Source organism: Pteropus alecto, unplaced genomic scaffold (assembly GCF_000325575.1).
Source record: "Pteropus alecto unplaced genomic scaffold, ASM32557v1 scaffold50, whole genome shotgun sequence".
Lineage (NCBI taxonomy): Eukaryota > Metazoa > Chordata > Mammalia > Chiroptera > Pteropodidae > Pteropus > Pteropus alecto.
The window spans coordinates 2,313,430-2,333,207 of NW_006431918.1; the positions used below are offsets into that span (position 1 = coordinate 2,313,430).

Here is a 19,778-nt window from a genome sequence, read left to right on the forward strand (position 1 = left end):
CAACTTGTTCTTGGCTTGCGGTTCATTCTTAGGAGAACCATAAATAGAGTCATAGTCATGGGCTTTGAACATTCAATCATGTGAGCTAACTTAGCTCCTTCCACATACTCTTAAAAGCTATAGAAAACATTTATTAGTAATTTATTTTAAAAACAACTGCCCAATTGCCAAACATTGTCTTTGGAATGAAAAATCAGACATTAAAATTTTATTAATCTATAATTTTATTGTTAATTCTTTAAATTCAAAGAAATATTGTTATGGTCACTTCTGTGAGTTTTTTACATCTTTCCATATTAGAGTTTTATTAGTTATCTTAAGGCGGTTTCAAATGATTTCATCAATCTTGGTCTTTGCTTTTAAATTCTACAGTGGAATTTACTTGTTCATTGGTGTGAGTAATTTTCAGAATCTTACCAAACAGCCTGTGGCAACTGAAATACTAGAATTTTATATATTAGACTTTTTTGTTTGTACACAGTGCAACAAAAACAAATTATGCTGAAAACCCAACTTCACTGAGCTTCAGTGACTTATACAACTAATTGAAAGATATTTTTTTCTGTAATTAAAAAAACAAATCTGATCTATGTATTTGACAGGCAAAGCATATCTTATGGTTATAATCATTTTTCATATCACTTTGTTATTTTATTTCCCTATTCTGACTAAATATTTTGTAGATCATTTGGCCCATCTTGTTCCAGAACTTACATATGTTAGAAGTTTGTTCAATATTTGTAGACCAATTTTATTATTCTGTGTACTTAAATTGTGCTTTAAAGCTCAGCTCTATAAGGAAAGTTACCATCAGTGTCAGAAAATGTGAAAACTCTCCAGTAGCTTAGAACATTCAAGGTGGCCACATATTAACAGTATGCTGTCGGCCATTGAGTCCCCTCAGCCCTGGGGACAGCTGACAAGATTCTGGAGCCTACAGGCCATTGAACTTCAGCTAAGAGCAGATTCCTCTAGTTTCCTGGGCAGCCCAAATGCAACAGAATCGAGGATGTGATGATGTGTCCTCTGGCTGTGCTACTTGGTATTGAGTGTGGTCAGTGAGGTGCTTTACTGTGTGGACACCTTCTGCCACCAACTGCAGAGCACGCAGCATCAACAGGGGGGCTGAAGGAGGTATGGGATGAATTTACCTTGCAGGAGCCTAAGAAGCTCTGCAGCAGTCCAAGTTGAGGCTGGGGACACAGATCCACTTCTCCATCCCATACCTCTCTATTCACATAGACACACGTACGTTAGTCCTTTTGTGGCTGCCATATCTTTTGCAGCAGACTCCAGTCCAGACGCATTGCTCTCCCAATGCATGCTCATTCTGCAAATTACAGCTTCAATGTATCGCTACAAAAAAGTCTGATTGGATTTGAAATCATTGGCATCATCACATGAATATTCAACATGACGTTGTCTTGAACAGGAAAGAATGATTGCTTCATTTCTTTAAATATAACCTCCAACTATTTTAAACGTAAAAAAACGATTTTAAATGTAAAAAACGATTTAAAAATGTTTATAGCTCTTATTTTGTTGTTAGTGACTATCTAGAGCTTAACTTTTTAAGAAAAATGTGAACTGATTTTATGTAAACTTTATGCACATTTAGTATTTAAATCACTTCTAATATTTTTGTTTTATTTTTAACACATATGTTAAATGCAAAGAAAACGTAGCTAAATGTTTTACTAAGCTCCGGGGAGCCTTATCATTTTTCTCTATGACATAACTGAAAACTCTGGGGAAGCACCTTTTATTAGGGATTTTCGGTAATTCACGTGTGTGCACGGTTCTCCAGAGTGCTTCCAAAACTGGGCACAAGGCCTTTTCTGCTGACTCTGTGTGGCATGCAGATCCCTCAGCCTCAAAAGAAATCAGTCCCTTCCTTTAACTGCAAGATACAGTTAACAACACCACACACGGTCCCCTTGGACCATGCGTATAACGTTTACGCCCCATTCCTCACTAGACTGGCAAACCGATCAGCAGACAGGCTCATGCCTTCAAGTTCACCCTCCGTGCCAACTGCCTTGGACAAAGTAGTTACCCAGGTGACTTCCTCCAACGTTAGGACTTCAAAGCCTTCCTTCCTCCAACCTGAGCGGTGGGCCGAGGGGCTGGTCTGGGTGGAGTAGCCGCCCATCCTGATCCAACGCATTTTCCCCTTTCTTCTGGGCGGTTTGGACGCGCACCGCGCGGGGATCCCCGGGCTTCACTGGGAAGCCTCCGGCACCATGCCTGGCTCCGAGGACGCGGCGGGTGGGCTCCAAGACACCTCCTCGCGCTTTCTCTGCAGGTACCTAAGCCGGTACTGGCCCAAGCTGGGCGCCAGCGCTCCGCTAGCCCTTCAGGTTCGGCGCCCTGGGCTTGCCAGTGGCGGAAACTACCGGGCGTGCCAGCCCAGGGGACGGGGAGCCGCGACACCTCGGGAAGTCATGCAGGAGCCGCCGCCATCCCGCCCTTCCCCCCAGCAGCCGCCGAAGGTGTTTATCTTCCCCTCTGCGCCTTGTTCTTTCCTCTTTCACTTTTCTTTTCGCTGGGGGTTGGGACTCCCTGGGTCAGGGCACCAGGGGAAGCCCAGCTGACTCGCTCGCTGCCGCCGTAGCCCAATAGGGAAGGGAGCCGGGTGGCCGCGCGCGCCGCCTGCCCTGCCTGCTCGTCCCGCACTCTGCAGCCCGGATCGATGGAGGTACAGAGCTCTGCTTCTCCGCTTTGGGAGAGGAGGTGGTGGTGGTGGAAAGGGCCATAGAAGTTTCCCCAAAAGCCTCCGCCTTGGGCCCCTCCCAGCTCCAGCAGGACCCACCCGTCTCCCCAGACCGCGGCCCCGCCCTCTCAGGGGGAACACTTGACCACGACTTCAGTTTTCGCTTGCGCATGGTGCAGAGGTTTTCCCCGTTCTGCCCCTTTATTTCTCTCGCGGGCTCTCCTCGCCATCCTCCGCTTCCAGACGCGCGCAGATTGCTCGTCCACTTGCCGGTCCTCGGGCTCCCCAGTGCGCTCCCCTCTGCGTGCCGCGGGGACAGCCGGCTGGAGGAGAGCGGGACGTGCGCCCGGCCACCCCCGCCAAGCTGCGGGGTGCGGAGGAGACGAGGTCTGGCAGCACAGAGCGCTGAGTTCCGCACCTAACCGAGCTCAGAAAGTTCAAGAAAGGTACTGCTGCTCCCCGCTTCTTCCCTGCCCCTTCTCAGACTCCCCGCCGGCCAGAGCCAGTTGCTTGAGCCTGCGCGTCACTGCCTCTACTTCTGCAAAATCAAATTACCCTCCTTGTCTTTGATCGCGACACCTGCCTTCCTGGGGAGAGGAATTCGCAGGCATGGTCGCCGTTTGGCTGTCAGGCCTGGGTCTCTATTATTAGTTCCAACCCCGAACAAGACACTTACCTCTTAGAAAAGTAGTATTAGAAATTTGGAAGAAATGCAGGAGACTTGTACTGCAATCAAATCCTTATTCAAGGTGGCTTTAAATGAAAATCCAGTTAATTTCTTGAAGTATTGAGACATGGTGCAAGTGTCTACAATTTATTTGACTTTAACTACGTAATTCTATGCATTTAAGATTGTGTTAACTTCAACATATATTTAAAGTAAGGTTATTCTTAAATGATGCTTATTACAGATTTTTAAATAGGGCGAGTCAGAACTTTTGAAACTGGAAGTTAAGTGGTCGTCCCTAGCTATTTACTATTGCGTTTTTTGAAGCTACTTTCTGAGGTTATGACACTGCTGACTGATAGGCATCTTCATCTTGTCAGTGTGCCTAAAAAGGCTTTATTGATTGGATTGAACGAACAGATCAGATCTGGACGGTTACAGCATTCTGCTGTGCAGAGGTTACAAGGTGAACTGTTCCACCTGCATCAAGATACAATATAGATTAAATTTTATAAACTCCTGTCCTTTTATTAAAAAGTAGGGCATGGTAGACAGAGGGAGAACAAACAAAGAATGTAAAGATATGTAAAAGAAAGGACGGAAGATAGAGCATTAGCCATCACTTTTAGATTTAAAAGTGATGAAAATTTTAAAATTTTACTTCATCAAGTTAGGAAATCTCAGAAAGTTCTGAAAGTTTGTTATAATGGTTTTAATGTTATGTCCTTATATTTCTCCCTCTGTTTTCTCAAAGTTTCAGTCATACTCCGAATGACCTTTCCTGCAGTACTGTCTGCTCTGTGACAGAGTGACAGAAAGGAATTGGCTTGGCTGCTTGGTCGGGAACCTCTGATAGCAGAGTGTTTCCCTACTTTTGGACTTACTGCTCTCGGCTGATTTGAAGTGAGAACTCCAGAACCTAATCTGAAACTATATTTCTGGAATTTGCAGTTTCTCTACAGATTACTGATAAGGTTTCAGAAAAGCAGTTTGATGCTTTTTGTTTTAATCCATGAGATTAATATGTAAATGTCCATAGCCGTATGTCACAAGACATAATGTTTGTCTATGGAATGCATGTTTATAAACTTCTTTGGAGGATTGGAAAAAACCAGTGGTTTAAAGTTTATTGAAATAGAATTTGGTAATTGAGGGATTTGAAACCCTAGAAAATTCTCCATCTCAGGTTTGCTGGCTCTCAGCAGACCTCAGGAAGGTTGTGAATGAAGCCCTGAAATGTGTGTAAAAGTGGATTTTTTCTGAGGGGAAAGATCATAATTCTAATCGGCCTTTTAAATGGGTCTCGGACCTATAACAGTTTTTAAAATATTTTAAAACTTAGAAGAGTGTCCTTTTCTTCCTACCCTTACTGTTAAGTTTGGTTCATTATGCAAGTATTCTTTCAAAGGTTAGTTAATGATAATACAGAGAGCACTGTCTTGAGGCCCACAACTTGAATTATGGGAAATAATACTAATCCTAGCTAATTTGTTGAGTTTTTATTATGTCCTGGACATCGTTCCAAGTATGTATGTATTTTTAAAATTGCTATATTAAACATGTAGTGGTAGGCACTGTCTTTCATAGCTGAGGAAATAGAAGCATAGAGCTAAATAACTTGCCCAAAGTTACAGCTAGAAAATGATAGAGCTGGGATTTGAACCCAGACAGATTTAAGATCACTGGTATTTATGAATTATGATCTTATTTCCATAGAAATACTTCCCACATCTTGACAGTGACAACCAACCACTATTTCATTTTGATGCAGTGTCCTAATGATAGAAGGCTGGTTTTAAAGTAATGAAGTAATACTTATTTGGTATTTATGTGATTGACATTATTAATCATATATTTAAAAATTACTTTCATGATCAAATAATATTCATGTGAATGTCTATATGTGTTTGGTTCTTTGGAGAAATTTCTTCTGTGATTCCTGAATGAAAACATTTGTCTACTTTTCATCAGGTTTTGATGATAGAGCTTGACAGATAGGAGGCAAATGTGAATTGACCTATGTGTCCGTATCTATCGCTCTACTTTTCTATTCATCCATCCAAGGAGAAGCCTGGGATTCATGGAGCGATCAGGGCAGAAGACTTTTCCATTATAGCACCACTGAGGTGGTGTAGTCAGCTATTCGGAAAGCCTCCTTTCAGAAGGCTTTATGGTATGAGGGTTGGAAGAAGCCAGCTTCTTGTTTTGGCTCAGTGTTAGCTCTTACATTTAATCACTCAGTGGTTTCAGACAACTGTATGAAGCTGTTGAGACTGAACACTGTTTAAATGCTCGCTGCTACCTATTTGATGGATTGGATGGAAAAATTCCATAGGAGAGTTGAGAGAACATTTGGGGTTTTAGCTGGTACTGGGATGCGTTCTCAACTATTTAATAGTGAATTTACTAATTAACTATTGTAACCATATAACTATGGTATTTATTATTTTTTTATTTTGCTTTATGTCAAGAATTGGTATCCTTTTTTTAAAAAAAAAATGTTATTCAGTGCTGGAATCAGAAATAGGAAATGACAGGCTCTTTGATCTCGGCTCAATCCAACAATATTATTTGTACACATTTTGTATCAGGAGGCAGGGCATCTGTATGAATATATTTTCCAGCGTTTTATTCCACTTCCAGTCTACTGGTGTCTTGGCGGCCATTATTAGAAGGGCAGAGGACTGCATACAAACCACATAAAATAGAGAGAAAACTCTGAATACCTACCTATTAGCTGATCATGCTCTAACAATACATAGTGGTTTCTTCTCTAAATGCTCAGATTCCTCCAAGTGCTGATAGGGTACAGAAAAGATCAGGAGAGTGACAGAAAGTATTTTGTCAGATAAAGGAAATGAAACTGAAAATAATCCTCAGGAGAGGAAAATATAATGATTGTAAGGGTGGGGGTGGGAGGAAGCTCTGTTTATGACAGTGACATGAAAGGAGACCAGTGACACATTCGTTCTCCTCACTGGACGTTTTGCTCACATGCCTTCTAATAGAAATTTGAGAAACAAAACACCCCACGCGCACTATTAGCGCTGACCTCTAAAATTTTCAAATAATTATTCTTTAATCGAACATTTTACAGTTAGCAGTTTTACAATCTATATGTCCCATTTCTTCGTTCTCCTCGCTCCTCGGCAATAAAAATAAATATATATATTTAAATTTAATTTTTTAAATAATTTAATTGTGAAAAACTATTCTTTGTGTTACCTGAAATATTATTAGTATGTAATTAACAAAAATAACTCATTAACTTCTGATAAGTAATTATTAGGCATAAAACCAAGCTATACTGGAAATGTAGATAATAGATGTAGATATAGGTAGTGTTGATATCAATCCTTTCATTAAAGAAAGTTTCTCTAATATCGGTTTTTCAAACTGCCCCTTTATTTGATGCCCTGGAGCGGGGAGGCCCATGGGAAGATTCTGGAAGATAGGGAGAGATGCCTTTCTTTCATAAATCAGGAGAAGGGTTCTTGTGAAAAGGGGAAGAGGGAAAGGAGAACTTGCTAGAAATTGGCTTGCCTCAGGCACATTTCAGGCACGTCACTCATACAAGGGGCTTCCTATGAAAATAGTGGATCTGGAAATTGTTTTCTTTTAGCACCCTCTGCACCCATACAGACCTTGGAGAGCTGTGGGCTTTCCCAGGAGCGCCTCTAGGTCACGTTGAAGCTCTCCGATCCTGTTCATCCACTCCCCTTTGTTTCTGGGCTCCCATGCTCATAGTGCTTGAAACAAAGCGTAGGGTAGGTGTGTGGGCCGGTGGGGCAGGGACAGTACAGAACAGAGTCTGGCTGCTAAAGCAGGCCTGGCAGGGAAAATTGGTTGTAACTGGGCTGGGGGGTTGGCCAGCCTTTGCAGCCCAGGCTCCTCTTCCAGCCTCAGCCCCAGTCACCCGGCCTGTGCTCTAGACACACCTGCTCTTCCTTGTCACGCGCTGTCAGCTTTCCTGCTTCCTGCTCAAAACACCCGCCCTCTATAACTTTGGCTGCCCCCTTCTACTGCTCAGGCAGAATGATTTTCTCCCTGACATGCATTTATTTGGTGCTGTCTATATCCCCTATAATTGCTTTTATCACTGTAAATTTGTCTTGTTACCTGTTTGTCTCAACGGTTACATTTTGAATGAAGATAGAACAATGTGTCATGTGTGTCCAGCCAAGGGCTGGTCACATAGTCGACTAGTGTTGACTTCCGTGAGAGTCAGATCACTCAGCAGCCTGAGAGCTAAGCAGAGGAATGTGAAACAGGGAGAAAACATAAGCAAAAACAATGCTAGAATATTGTAATAAAAACATATGATGTTTTTTATAATGTAATAAAAAAGTATTTTAGGAAAATTAGTCTGCGGTACGATTTTTTGAAGAAAACCAAATTACAGATAAGGAAACTAGCCATAAATTCATGGCAGTCTTTCAGATATACAGTCTCATTCCTATTATCTGCTCAAGGGCTCAGCTTCCATAATTCATTCTTTCACTCTGTCATCACTATTTTTTCTCTTTTACAGCCATGCTACAGTTTTTCCCATTAAAAAACAAACAACTCTCCCCCACCCCCCAAAAAAAAAAAACCCTCTCTTGTTGACCTCATGTTTCTCTCCGGCCACCACCTGGTTTTTCTGTCCCTACTTTATGAAAACTTCCAAAGTCAGCTCTATGCTCCGTCTCTAATTCCTCTCCTCTCGTCCTCTCTTGAGTTAGCCAGGCTGTCATCCCCACTGTCCTACTGAAAACGTACCTGGTAGAAGTTCCAATAACCCCCATGTTAAATGCAGCGGTTAGTGCTTGGTTCTCTTCCTGTGTGCAGGACCTGTGAGAGAGTTCTGTGTTTAGCTTGCAGGCCACCTTCCCCCGTTCCCCTTTATTTCCTTTTACCTCCCCAGCACCTATTTATCTCCTTTGCTGGTTCATTTTTCTAACCTTTTAAATACAGGAGTTCGAGGGTCCAGTCCTTAGGCCTTTTCTCTGTTTATACTCACTCCCTTGATGATGATGGCTTTAATGCCCTCGTATACTGATGATTAATAGATTTATATCTCCAGTCAGACCTCTGGAGGTCTCCGAAGTCCAGACTTTGATATCTAACAGTCTTTTCAACATCTCTAATTGGATATCTAGTACTCATTGGATTCCTGACTTAACCCCCCAAACTGCTTCTCCCTCTGCCTTCCCGACCTCACTTGATGGCAGTTCCATTCTCTTAGTTGCATAGATAATCAGTTAACCTTGGAGTTGTCCTTATACCTCTCTCTCTCTCTCTCTTACACCCCACATTAATCTGCTACTAAAGAATTTAGCTGTGCCTTCAAACTACATCCCACATCTGACCTTCTCACCACCTTCACTGCTGTCACCTGGGTTCAAGCCACTGCTCTCATCATGTCTCGTGGTATTATAGTCAGAGTTGGTCTCCTTGCTGCTGCGCTTAACCTTCTCAACACAACACAGGAACCGGAATGTTTCAGTTATCTGTTTTCAGTTACCTGCTCTGCCTGCATTAAAAAAACAACAAACCAACCCACAAAACAAAACAACAAAAAGATAACACCCCGGAAATCAGTGGCTTAAAATAAAAAAAAAATAATTTTTTATTTGTCATGATTCTGGCATGTGGGCTGCCTTCAGCGGGTTGGTTCCTCTTAGGCTGCTGGCAATAAAATATCCAAGAAGATTATTTCATTTATATGACTGGCTCCTCAGCTGGGCTGGCTGGAAAGTTAAAAGGCTCTTCTACTGATTCTTTCTTCTTTTTCCATGAGAAATAGTTCCCCTTAGCAGTTGAGAAGGCTGCTTCCTGCTCATAGAGAGTTAAGAATCTAGAGACCTTTGCGTTCTTTCTCTTGTTTGTCTGGTGGTTCTTTTCTATAAATTTTACTGAAGCTCACTCTCTTAGAAAAAGACATACCTACACAACTTACGACAGGTTCCTCTTTGCTTTGGCTACAAGTCAGAATGCTGTAGGAGAAGCCCTTGGGGTTTCTAAAAGCACTTTTGTCTCACTGACAGTCCGTGAGGCAATGCGTTAGTCTTTCCCAAGTCTTAATGAAGGATCTTGCAGCCACACAGTTGACTTGATCTTTAACCTGAAAGCACATGGTAATAATAGACTGGATTTGAACCTTGCCCCGTGACTACTTTCTTTCAGAATCTTTTTCTGCCGAGAGAGGCAAGAATGACAATAAGTTTTATTTTCTAACCTAGCAAGTCTTCAGTTGAACGATTTCCTCTAAATTCTGCTTGAACACTCCAGTTCATTTTTCTCTTCTTGTGATTAATCCTGGGAACAGCTAGATGAAGCCAGTTATCACATTTAGAAATCTTAGCCAAATCCATAAGTTCATCAGATACATTTTCTTTCTTCCTCCCATATTATTGCAGGGGACAGTGTTGCCAAACATCTTGCTACTGTATAACACCAGTTGCCCTCTCTAGAGCCCCTGATGATAATTTCATCAGTGCCTTTCTCGCCCTCGCTAAGTGTCCTTTCTACTCCACAAGTGTCTCCCACACGGGGCTTATATCGATTTCTGTGTCAGTTATTGATTACTATGTAATGAACTAAAATAAATAAGAATCGTTTTCTCTGTTCCAGATTCTAAGATTAAAAATTTGGACAGAAAACAGTGGCAATGGTGTGTCATTATGTCCACAATGTCAGTGGTCTCAACTGGTATGACTCCAAAGGTCAAGGACTGTCTGAGATGGCTCAAGACATGGGTAATACATATATTACCCATGGTCTGTTTTCTTTTTTTTTTTTTTTAGGCGAGGCAACCCTTGGTTGACCTCACAGATTGCGAGGACCTCGTCAGCTTACTATCCCTTACTTTTTTATTTTTTATTTTTTATGCCTAGAGCACCTGGTCTTCCTAGGTGGTCTCCCATCCGAGTACTAACCAGGCCCGACCCTGCTTAGCTTTCGAGATCAGACGGGATCGACAGACATTTTACATAATATTCAGCTCCTGTAAAAAAGGAAGTGGGAGCTTCCATTGCTCTTAAGGCCTAGATATGGAATGCCTAGACTGTCACATTTGTCTCATTCTGTTAGGAAAAGCAAGTCAGAAGGCCATCCCAGATTCGTGGGGGGAGGACATCGACTCTACCCCTTGATGGGTAGTATGTCATTCTTGTTCATGGAAGGAGGGCTTTGACCGATGGCCGCTATCTTGTGGAGACCTGCTACACACTGTGATCTTGTTAAAACATTAATTAGGTCATGCCACCCCTCTATTCAAAACTCTCCACTGCCTTCTCACTTCACTTCATCGAAAGCCAAATTTCATGACAGTGGTCACTGAGGCCCTGGGTGATTTGTACCTCTTTTATCTCACCTGCTGATTTTCCCTTAACTCACCAATTTAGTCACATTGACAGCTTTATTTTTCATCAACTATACTGCTATGTTCTTTTATTTTTTTATAAATTTATTTGTTTTAATCAGTTTCAAGTATACGGTACATTGATTAGACATTTATATAGTTTAGAAAACGATCCCCCTAATTGCTCCTTTTCTCGTTTGGTTTTCCACCTAGCCATTATATTAATGCTGACTGCATTCCCTATGCTGTGCTTCCCATCCCCGTGACCATCTATCAACTACGAATTTATACTTCTTTAACCCTTCACCCCATTCTCCCAGCTCCCCAGACCCCCTCCCCTCCGTCCATCATCAAATTGTCCACTATATTGGTGAGTGTATTTTTGATTAGTTTGTTCTTTTTGTTCCTTAGATTCACATATGAGTGAAATCCTATGGTATTTTTCTTTCTCTGTCTGACTTATTTCACTCAGCATAATAACCTCTAGGTCCATCCATGTCGTTGCAAATGGTAGGATTTCATTTTTTAATGGCTGAGTAATAATATTCCATTGTATATATGAACCATAATTTCTTTATCTAATTGTCTGTTGATAGGCATTTAGGTTGCTTCCATATCTTGGCTATTGTAAGTTGTGCTGCCATGAATATTGGAGTGCATAGATCTTTATGAATTATTGCTTTGGTTTTCTTTGGATAAATACCCGGAAGTGCAACTGCTGGGTCAAAAGGTAGATCAATTTTAATTTCAATTTTAATTTTTTGAGAAATCTCCAGACTGTTTTCCACAGTGGCTGTACCAATTTGCAATCCCACGAACAAGGTATGAGGGTTCCCTTTTCTTCGCATCCTTGCCAACATGTGTTGTTTTTTGATTTATTGATGATAGCCATGCTGACGAGTATGAGATGATATCTCATTGTGGTTTTAATTTGCATTTCTGTGTTCTTAGGTAAGGGTCTTTGAACTTGCTATTCTCACAGACATGACCCACGCCCTTATCTCTTTCCCGGCTTGGCTCAAAAAGTGAGACTTTTCCTGACTGATGTACTTCAGCTTGTACTCCCACCAGCACTCTGCTCAAATTCTTCTCCATCTGCCTATAACTGTCTGACATACTGCCAGGTTTATAGGACCCTATCCAAAACTCTTAGAGTCAGGTGTGTTTGGAATTCATATATATATATGTATTTATATATATATATTTTTTTCAGATTTTGGAAAGGTAATTGTTATAGACTGAATTGTGTTCTTGCCCACTTCCTCCAAATTGATATGTGGAAGCCCTAACCCCCAGTGGGATTGTATCTGAAGAAAGAGCTTTCAGGAGGGAAATAAGGTTAAAGGGGGTTATAAGGGTGGGTCCCTAATCTGATAAGGCTGATGTCCTTCTTAGAAGAGGGAGAGCTAGTAAGAGTAGACATGCACAGAAAAAAAGGCTGTGTGCAGACATAGTGAGAAGGTGGATCTCTGCAAGCCAGGGCGGGGGGGAAAAAACTAACCAGAAACCAACTATTGTTGGATTTTTGGCCTCCAAGACTCTGAGAAAACAAGTGTCTGTTGTTTAAGCCATCCAGCCTGTAGTATTTGTTATGGCAGCCATAGCAGAACAGGCTAATGTAGTGATATAATGCCTTTACTATATGCCATGTAACAACCAAGCTGATTCAAGAACCTCCCTAAAAATGGAATAGAGGCAGATTATGGATAGTCTTATGTCAGTTCAGTTCATGTTTGGCTAACCAATGAATTAAGCACAAACATTCAGTTTTTAGAGACTTTTTGATTTAAGATTTTCAGAAAAGGGACTAGGGACTTATATATGTTTTATTTAATTATTTGAACATGAGCTACCGGAAAGCATGTATTTTTGTTATTTTGTTCACTGCTTATATCCCCATCATCCGTCAGTGCCCGGCATATGGTATTCTGTAATAAATATTTACGGAATGGATGTTAAAGGGTAGGGTGTGTTAAAAGTAATGGGGAATAGAAAGAAGAGCTATTTCAAGGAAGATGTAATTTATTTATACATTTTATTTATTTATTGAATTGACATTTCCTTCAGCAACAAATAGTTTGAGTGTCTAGTATGTGTTTATAAACACTTCGACAATTCAGTGGGGAGAGGCACAGTGCAGGAGGAGTTCCGATGACCAAGATTTTAATCTTGGGAGGAAGGAAAAATAAACATTGCAGGAACAGATATAGGTTGCAACTAAGATGTGGGGGCCCGGTGGGGAAGTGGATGAACTTGATTTTGTAAGTATCAAGGTTGAGATAAAAGAGGAACCTATAGCCGAATATGTCTTGTAATTCATTAGAAGTACTGGACTGAAGATTGGGTGAGCTATTTGTGAGTTAATAGTAAAGAATTATTGACTGAAACAACAGCCAAATTTCCTCAGGAGGCAAATGCCTGCATAAAAATTTTGAGGTCACTGAAGGAGACCAGAGGGAATGTTCTGTTACCAAGCTGGGCACTCTGAATGAAGAGGTGTTCAGGGAATGTCATTTAGAAAAGGTTGGCCAGTTTCCGGGTCTTTAAAAGAGAATGTTAGACTTTCCACACCTTTCAGCCCTTGCTTGCCTGTCACACTCACTCTGTCTGCTGCTCTCATGATGGATTTTACATCTCCCACATGCCTATACTTACATACTCATCTTTTTTTTTAGTTGCAGTATAATGGACATCAAACATTATATTAATTTCAGGTGTACAACATATTGATTCAATACTAAGGTAATATAATGTAAATACTAATGCAATACTAATGCAATATAATGTAAAATGGCAAAATGATCACCACAATAAGTTTAGTTAACATTCATCACCATACATACTGTTTTTATTTTTTCTTGTAATGAGAACTTTTAAGATTTGCTCTCTTAGCAACTTTCAAATACGTAATATAGTGCTATTGTTAACTATAGTCACCATGTGGCACATTATAGCTCCATGACCTATTTATTTTATAACTAGAAGTTTGCAATTTTGACCCCCTTCACCCATTTCACCGACTCCCTCCCTCCAAGCCTCTGGCAACCACCGATATGTTCTTTGTATCTATTAGCTCATTTTTTTTTTTTTTAACTTACCCATCTTTAAAGAATCATTTCCATATAAAGTTCTCCTGACAAAACTCCAACTTTACCACCTCTCTGGCCACGTAGAAACATTGACCCCGTCCCTCCTTTGTGCTCTCTCCACCTGATAGATACTTTTCGAACAGTATCTGCAGTGTTTTATGATATTGACTTATGTTCATATCGCCTCCCTCGGGCAAATAACTTTAATAAAGTTATTTTTGTTGTCAGTAATGGTCACATATCGCTGATAATATATAAGGTCGAGTTATATAAGGTTCTGAGAAAAGGCTGGATATGACTAGAAATAAATCATGAGTGATCACAGAGCCTTTGGGAAACCATTTCCGGCATATTCAGGAAGGGAACTAGAATTTCCTGAGGGTCTAATTTAGGCCAGGCTATAGCTAGAATCTTTACATTCATTATTAGGATGATACCTATGAACTAAAAAAAAAAAAAAAAGAAAAAGAAAGAAATAAGACTGTTTAATATTTTGCACCAGTTTTATTATTGACAAGATAATTTTATAAATTGCAAAATAAGTGCTCCAGTAAAAGAAAGGAAACAAATGAGGCACACCCTGTTCTCTAAATTCCTTCAAGTAGAAACTCTTTCAATTTCTTAGTCTATTTACCAAGTATATTGGAAAAAGAAAAAAAACAAACATTCCTAAAGTACAAAAAACATGAGAGAAATTTTGTAAAAATGTAGTATAGTTGATATTTAATTTATTTAGTGCCTCTTCTGAGAATTCAAGAGCACAAATACACTGTCATGACAACATTACCGTGTCACTTTAAAATTTGCAGTAACCCTGGATGTCAGGTAAAACAAAACAAAACAAAACAACGAAACAAAACAAAACTGTAGTTTATATATTTAGATTCTACCCCTAGAAAACAAGATTCTAGTTCTCATTGTTTTGTGAAGGACCTCTAAAACTTCAGATACTTTTTAGATTTGATATTGAGGTATTTCTCTTCTAGAACCTTGACTTTTCGTAATTCAAGGCACATTACTCTCAATTCCATAGTTTATAAAGCACTGGCTCCCCAGCTATGGTTTGGAATCCCCGTAGGCTAACCACATACCAGAAGCTCTCCTAAACAATGACAGATTGAAGAGCCTAGACTGTTGCATTCCAGATTTAACAGCTGCACAACTCTACTCTTCCAATACCTTGCTCCCTGGGATGCTTCCCCGGCTCTTGCTCCAGCTACCCGTCTGTCTCGTGGTAGTGATGGGATGAGCGATGACTTGGATCCATGGTATGAACTTATGCAGTTGTGTTGCCAACTTTTCAGGTTCTGCATGCCCCACAATCCAGGCCCAGACAGCAAGTACCAGTCAAGGTTAAGTGCAGTGAAGCAAGCTTCTCGCAGTCCTGCCTTTCAGGGAAATTGAGTGGGGAACAGTAGCTAGAACCTTCCCCGCAATCTCGTCATCCATTTGTGATCTCTGACTCAAGGCTGCCAAATCGACATATAGTTCCCTTCTCTCTCCCACGAGATTTTCACAGGGTTGGCCTCAGTCTCAGGCATGGCTTGGCATTCCGAAACCCACCTTATTTCTCTGGAACCTGCAGGGCAGATTTGCAAAGAGGGAGCCAGCTGCCCTTGCTGGTTCCTCCTCTAACTAGGAACTGTCTGGGATTAATTGCTTTCTCAACTGATCCCTACAGGAAACAGTAGCTATGTAAACATATGATGATAATATATGATGATAGCCTCTGTCTTACCATCAAATCACATTGTGCAAAGATTCCAAAGATCTGAGTGTGAGAGCAAGAGTGTGGTGGCCTAGCCACGACAAGAAGGAGATTGTGGAACTCCCACCTTTTCACCCTCCGAGGTAGACTTTCCACACCCAGGTAACTGGGCTGCAGTGAATTAGGATGAAGTAGGCTTGTTTCAGAGCAGTTTTGGTGGGCACGTTTACTTTAGCTGTTCTGACCCCGAAAGTCGCTAAGTGGAAGTAAGGGAAGTAAATTGCGTTGTAGCAACATTTTGCTGGTGGTGCTGGTGCGAGATAGTTAGATCTAAGGCATGAAATTAAAATGATTCAAATCTAACACAGCACATCAGTCATTGTCATTACTATGTGGTTGCATAGCCCCTTAGATTTGAGGAATAGGTAGACCTCTTTTGAAATTGAAGCTAATATGAAAAGGCAGCACAATACATAGCATGTGCCTTGTGCTTCCTGTTAACTGACTGAAAGGCTAGCGAAGAATTAAGCTAGGAACCTAAGACACATGGTCAACCCCAATTTTACCTTTTGGTGTAAAATTGCACAGTATGTGTAGTTTCTTTGTATTTTTGTTCCCTTCTGAAAAATTAAGATGATTAGACTAAAGGAATTCCCTTAGGTGTCAAATCTGATGGTTCTGAGTCTTAACACAGGTGGATGAATTCAATCATATGCTCATAACCGAACTGTGACCTTCGTAGATGCACTCAGGTACTGGAAGCAACTTCAGACATGGTCCAACCTTATTTTAAAAATAAAGAAACCGGGGCTGAGTGATGTGAGGTGCCTTGCTAAGGCCACATAGCTGTCTGAAGGCAGAACCAAGACCAGGGCCCAAGGCTCTGGGCTTCCACTTTATGCCATGGTTTTGGTAAGATTAGGGAGGCTCCCTATTTTATCAAAATAGAGCCTTCGATCTGAATACACGAACTACAGTTTTGGAAATTGTAATGTGCTAATGATGACTGAAATGGAAAGAGGGTCATCTGCACGGAGTCCAGTGAAAGGCGAGACAGGGAACCACCCCCACCACTGCTTACGCAAGTCTGGAAAGAGAAATTCTGTGTCTGTACAAATGAGTGTTTATGGCCCCAACACATAATAGTGACACATTTAATGTTAGTCGCCTGGAAGGCTCTGTTCTGTAACTGAACGGAGATTATTTTCTATGCTGTAATTTAACCTAGATGATATATATCCTATAGTACTTTCCAGTTTCCTTTATTCACCTTCCATGTTTGTCAGAGAATTTTCTTATTAGTAATTTGAGCATTTAGGTTAATAGAAGAAGAAGCCATCCACTTTTACCCCTTATCCTTCTCCATGCCCCCTTCAAAAAAAAAAAAAAAAGAGAGAGAGAAATGAAAACCAAAGATCAAAAAGAAGAAAGGAATGGCAATCTATTCATAGTAGTTTTGGGAACTGCCATTTAAATGAGAATATTTAATGAGACCAGTGAAAGAGGAGGTAAAGATATAAAACTGATTACAACCTCTGATATGGAGGCAGAGCTTCTGTTACCTGGCGATGTGCCAGGTAACTACACAGAGCCCTGGGAGGGAACAAGCCCTACCGTCCAGTCCAGGAAAGAGATGGCCCGCAGCCACGCGGACCACACTGAAACTCGAGTCCAAGCATTCTGCCAGTAGCCAGATAAACTACATATTAGGGACAGTCTGCCTCTTAGTAGTTTTATGAGCACTATTGCTTTACTATATGTACTCGAGAAGTTTAGTTTACTTGTCAGGAAGCAGCCCAGCAAGCAGTGCTTTAGAAACAAGACCTGTAGGACTTGTACAGCAAATTCATGGCCACCACGTTGATTCAGAGATCCAATGTTCAGGGTGAATCACTTGCTACATATCATAAGAAGCCAAGTATTTGGAATGGGAGGTACTAGACAGCAGTAATAATAAAACGCTGGCAGAATGACAGCCAACGAAACTGTCTGGAGAGAGAGTCCAAGGGATTATGTGGTCTAAAGTGCATCTGTGTTTAATAGAAGGTCAGCTTTGCCTTTGACTTTCACACTTAAGTGTTCTTTCTAAGGATCGTGGTAATCGTACCTCTTTGCTTCTGTAAGGGATGGGTGAGAAGCAATAGAAATGATCGAATCCAGTTATTAGCCAGCGGAAGATGTGCTATATAATTAAGCTGTCATTTTCACTGATAGGTTATTATCAGCAGGTAATAAGGAATGTGCATCATTATAAATTGTCATACAGCACCTCATCCTACAATGGATGAGGAATGTCTTCTATGGCAGTACCGCGCAATCATAGAGACACTGGTACCATTATGTCTGTTATAAATCATAGCATACGCTTTAAGAGTTAAACAATTATCTGTAGTGGCAGTACTGGAAAAATGTTTGGTGATGATTGGTTGATTTTTATGATGAAGAATAATTTTATATGGTTCTTTTTCTATAAATACTCAAAGAATTCAAAAGAAAGAAATTCATTTTAAATACATACTTGGAAACTTTTTATTTTTTGGCTCATTTATCTTTAACTAGAAATGTTTGAAGGCCATCAGAAAGCCATCAAAATAGCTTTCTATACATGTTTTTGGAGTTAAAAATGATATATATTGATATATATATATAGATATATATTTCATATTCTATTGTATGAAGATGTTGTGTAGTGAGACTAAAAAGGCTAAAACTGGCCACTACTAAATTCAATTTTGTGTTCAAAAGCCATAGGTTAACAGGGGATAAGACGCAAATATTTCTTTCTTCTTGAGGGGCTCAAGCTACAAGACTTCACCCCTTCTTTCTCTTTCTGTTCTCTTGGTATTGTTTCTTTGTCGCTTTTCACTTATCTCTCTTCCCCCATCATGATTTTTATGCTCTTCAAAACTTAGCTCAAATTTACCAACTATAAAACCTGACCTTGACTGACCCGGCTGTCTCTTTGGCTTCAGTTCCGCGGTACGAGGCTGTGCCCTTTTCGTGGCAGTTCCACAGCCTTTTCCTCTGTGAGAATTTTAAAATGATATCCAAGGGTATGTCTCACTAACCAGACCCTTGCGATCCAAAGTATGAAAATGTTTGTTCCCCGTATTTAGCCCAAGAAAAAGCTTGTAGCAGAACATAAGTCAATCGCATCATTAACGCACATGTTTAGTTCACCTGACATTTTTTCACAGCAAGACTTTCCTGAAGAAGGAATTATGGCAAATTTTATTCACTCTCAACTGGCACGTTCATAACAGCGAACTAGACTGCAAGGATGCTCATGGCCACGCTTCCTCCTGCCAGAACTGCGGAGGGGTGGAATGGCCTGATGCTGAGGGATGAGCTGAATGGTCTGTGGGGAGGTGTTACCTTCACAGTGGTGGTGATCATCGCTCGTAAGAGGTGACACTTGTGAGTGTGCCCTGTGTGCCAAGGCCTGTTCTAAGTAGTGTGAGCTCACTTGAACCTAAAATGACCCAGTGAGGTGGATATTCACATTTTCCCCATTCTTCAGATGAAGAAATTGAGACCCTGAGAGATTAATTAACTTTCTCTAAGCATTAATGTTGTAAGTGGCTAAGTCAGGGTCCAAACCCAGATCTGTTTGAAACCAAAGTCTGTACTATACCTAGGTCAGTGGTGTCCAGCAGAAGCTTCTGCCGTGGTGAAAATGTTCTGTATCTGCTCTGTCCAGTATGGTAGCCAGTTATCACATATGGCTTTTGAGTGCTTGAGAGGTGCATGGTTCAACGGAGGAAGTGAACTTCTAGTTTCGTTTTATTTTAATTAACTTATATTTATATTTAAATAGCCACGTATGACTTGTAGCCACTACATTGAACAGCGCAGCTCCAGATACTTTTTGAATGTTGCTGATGACAGGCTAATAATGGGAAAAGCAAACCAGGACACTACATTAATAGAACATGCTGTTCTTTCTCCATTCCCAGAGTTTCCCTGGATTGCATATTTAAAAAAGGGCTGTCAAAGCTGTTGCCGAATGGAAGCAATACGGTTCAATTAAAAAGTGTCTCCTCCAGCTCAGGCACTATGCTAGGCTTTGGGCGTTCAGTGAACGAGCCATGATTCTTATCTTCGAGGAGCTCATAGCCTAAGTGACTTTGAAGAATATGTTATACATTTTTTTCCAGCGTCTCTTCATAGATGATTAAACAAAGTATTTATATCTCTGCTCTCTAATACTTGCAGTGTTTTGCTTTTAATTTTTAATATTTTTAAAAAAATTTTTG

The 19,778-nt window shown here is 40.7% G+C and overlaps 1 protein-coding gene across 4 annotated transcripts in view; it reads left to right on the forward strand.

Annotated features, from left to right (window-relative positions):
• Positions 1-237: 237 nt before the first annotated feature.
• The window catches only part of IL15 (interleukin 15), a 67,572-nt gene continuing 48,031 nt past the window's right edge, over positions 238-19,778 (forward strand). Inside the window, exon 1 of one of the 4 annotated variants that reach the window (XM_015600673.2) lies at positions 238-2,060. The gene's annotated coding sequence lies outside the window, so the exon portion shown is untranslated. The other 3 variants (XM_025042485.1, XM_015600671.2, XM_015600672.2) reach the window with 3 other exon arrangements.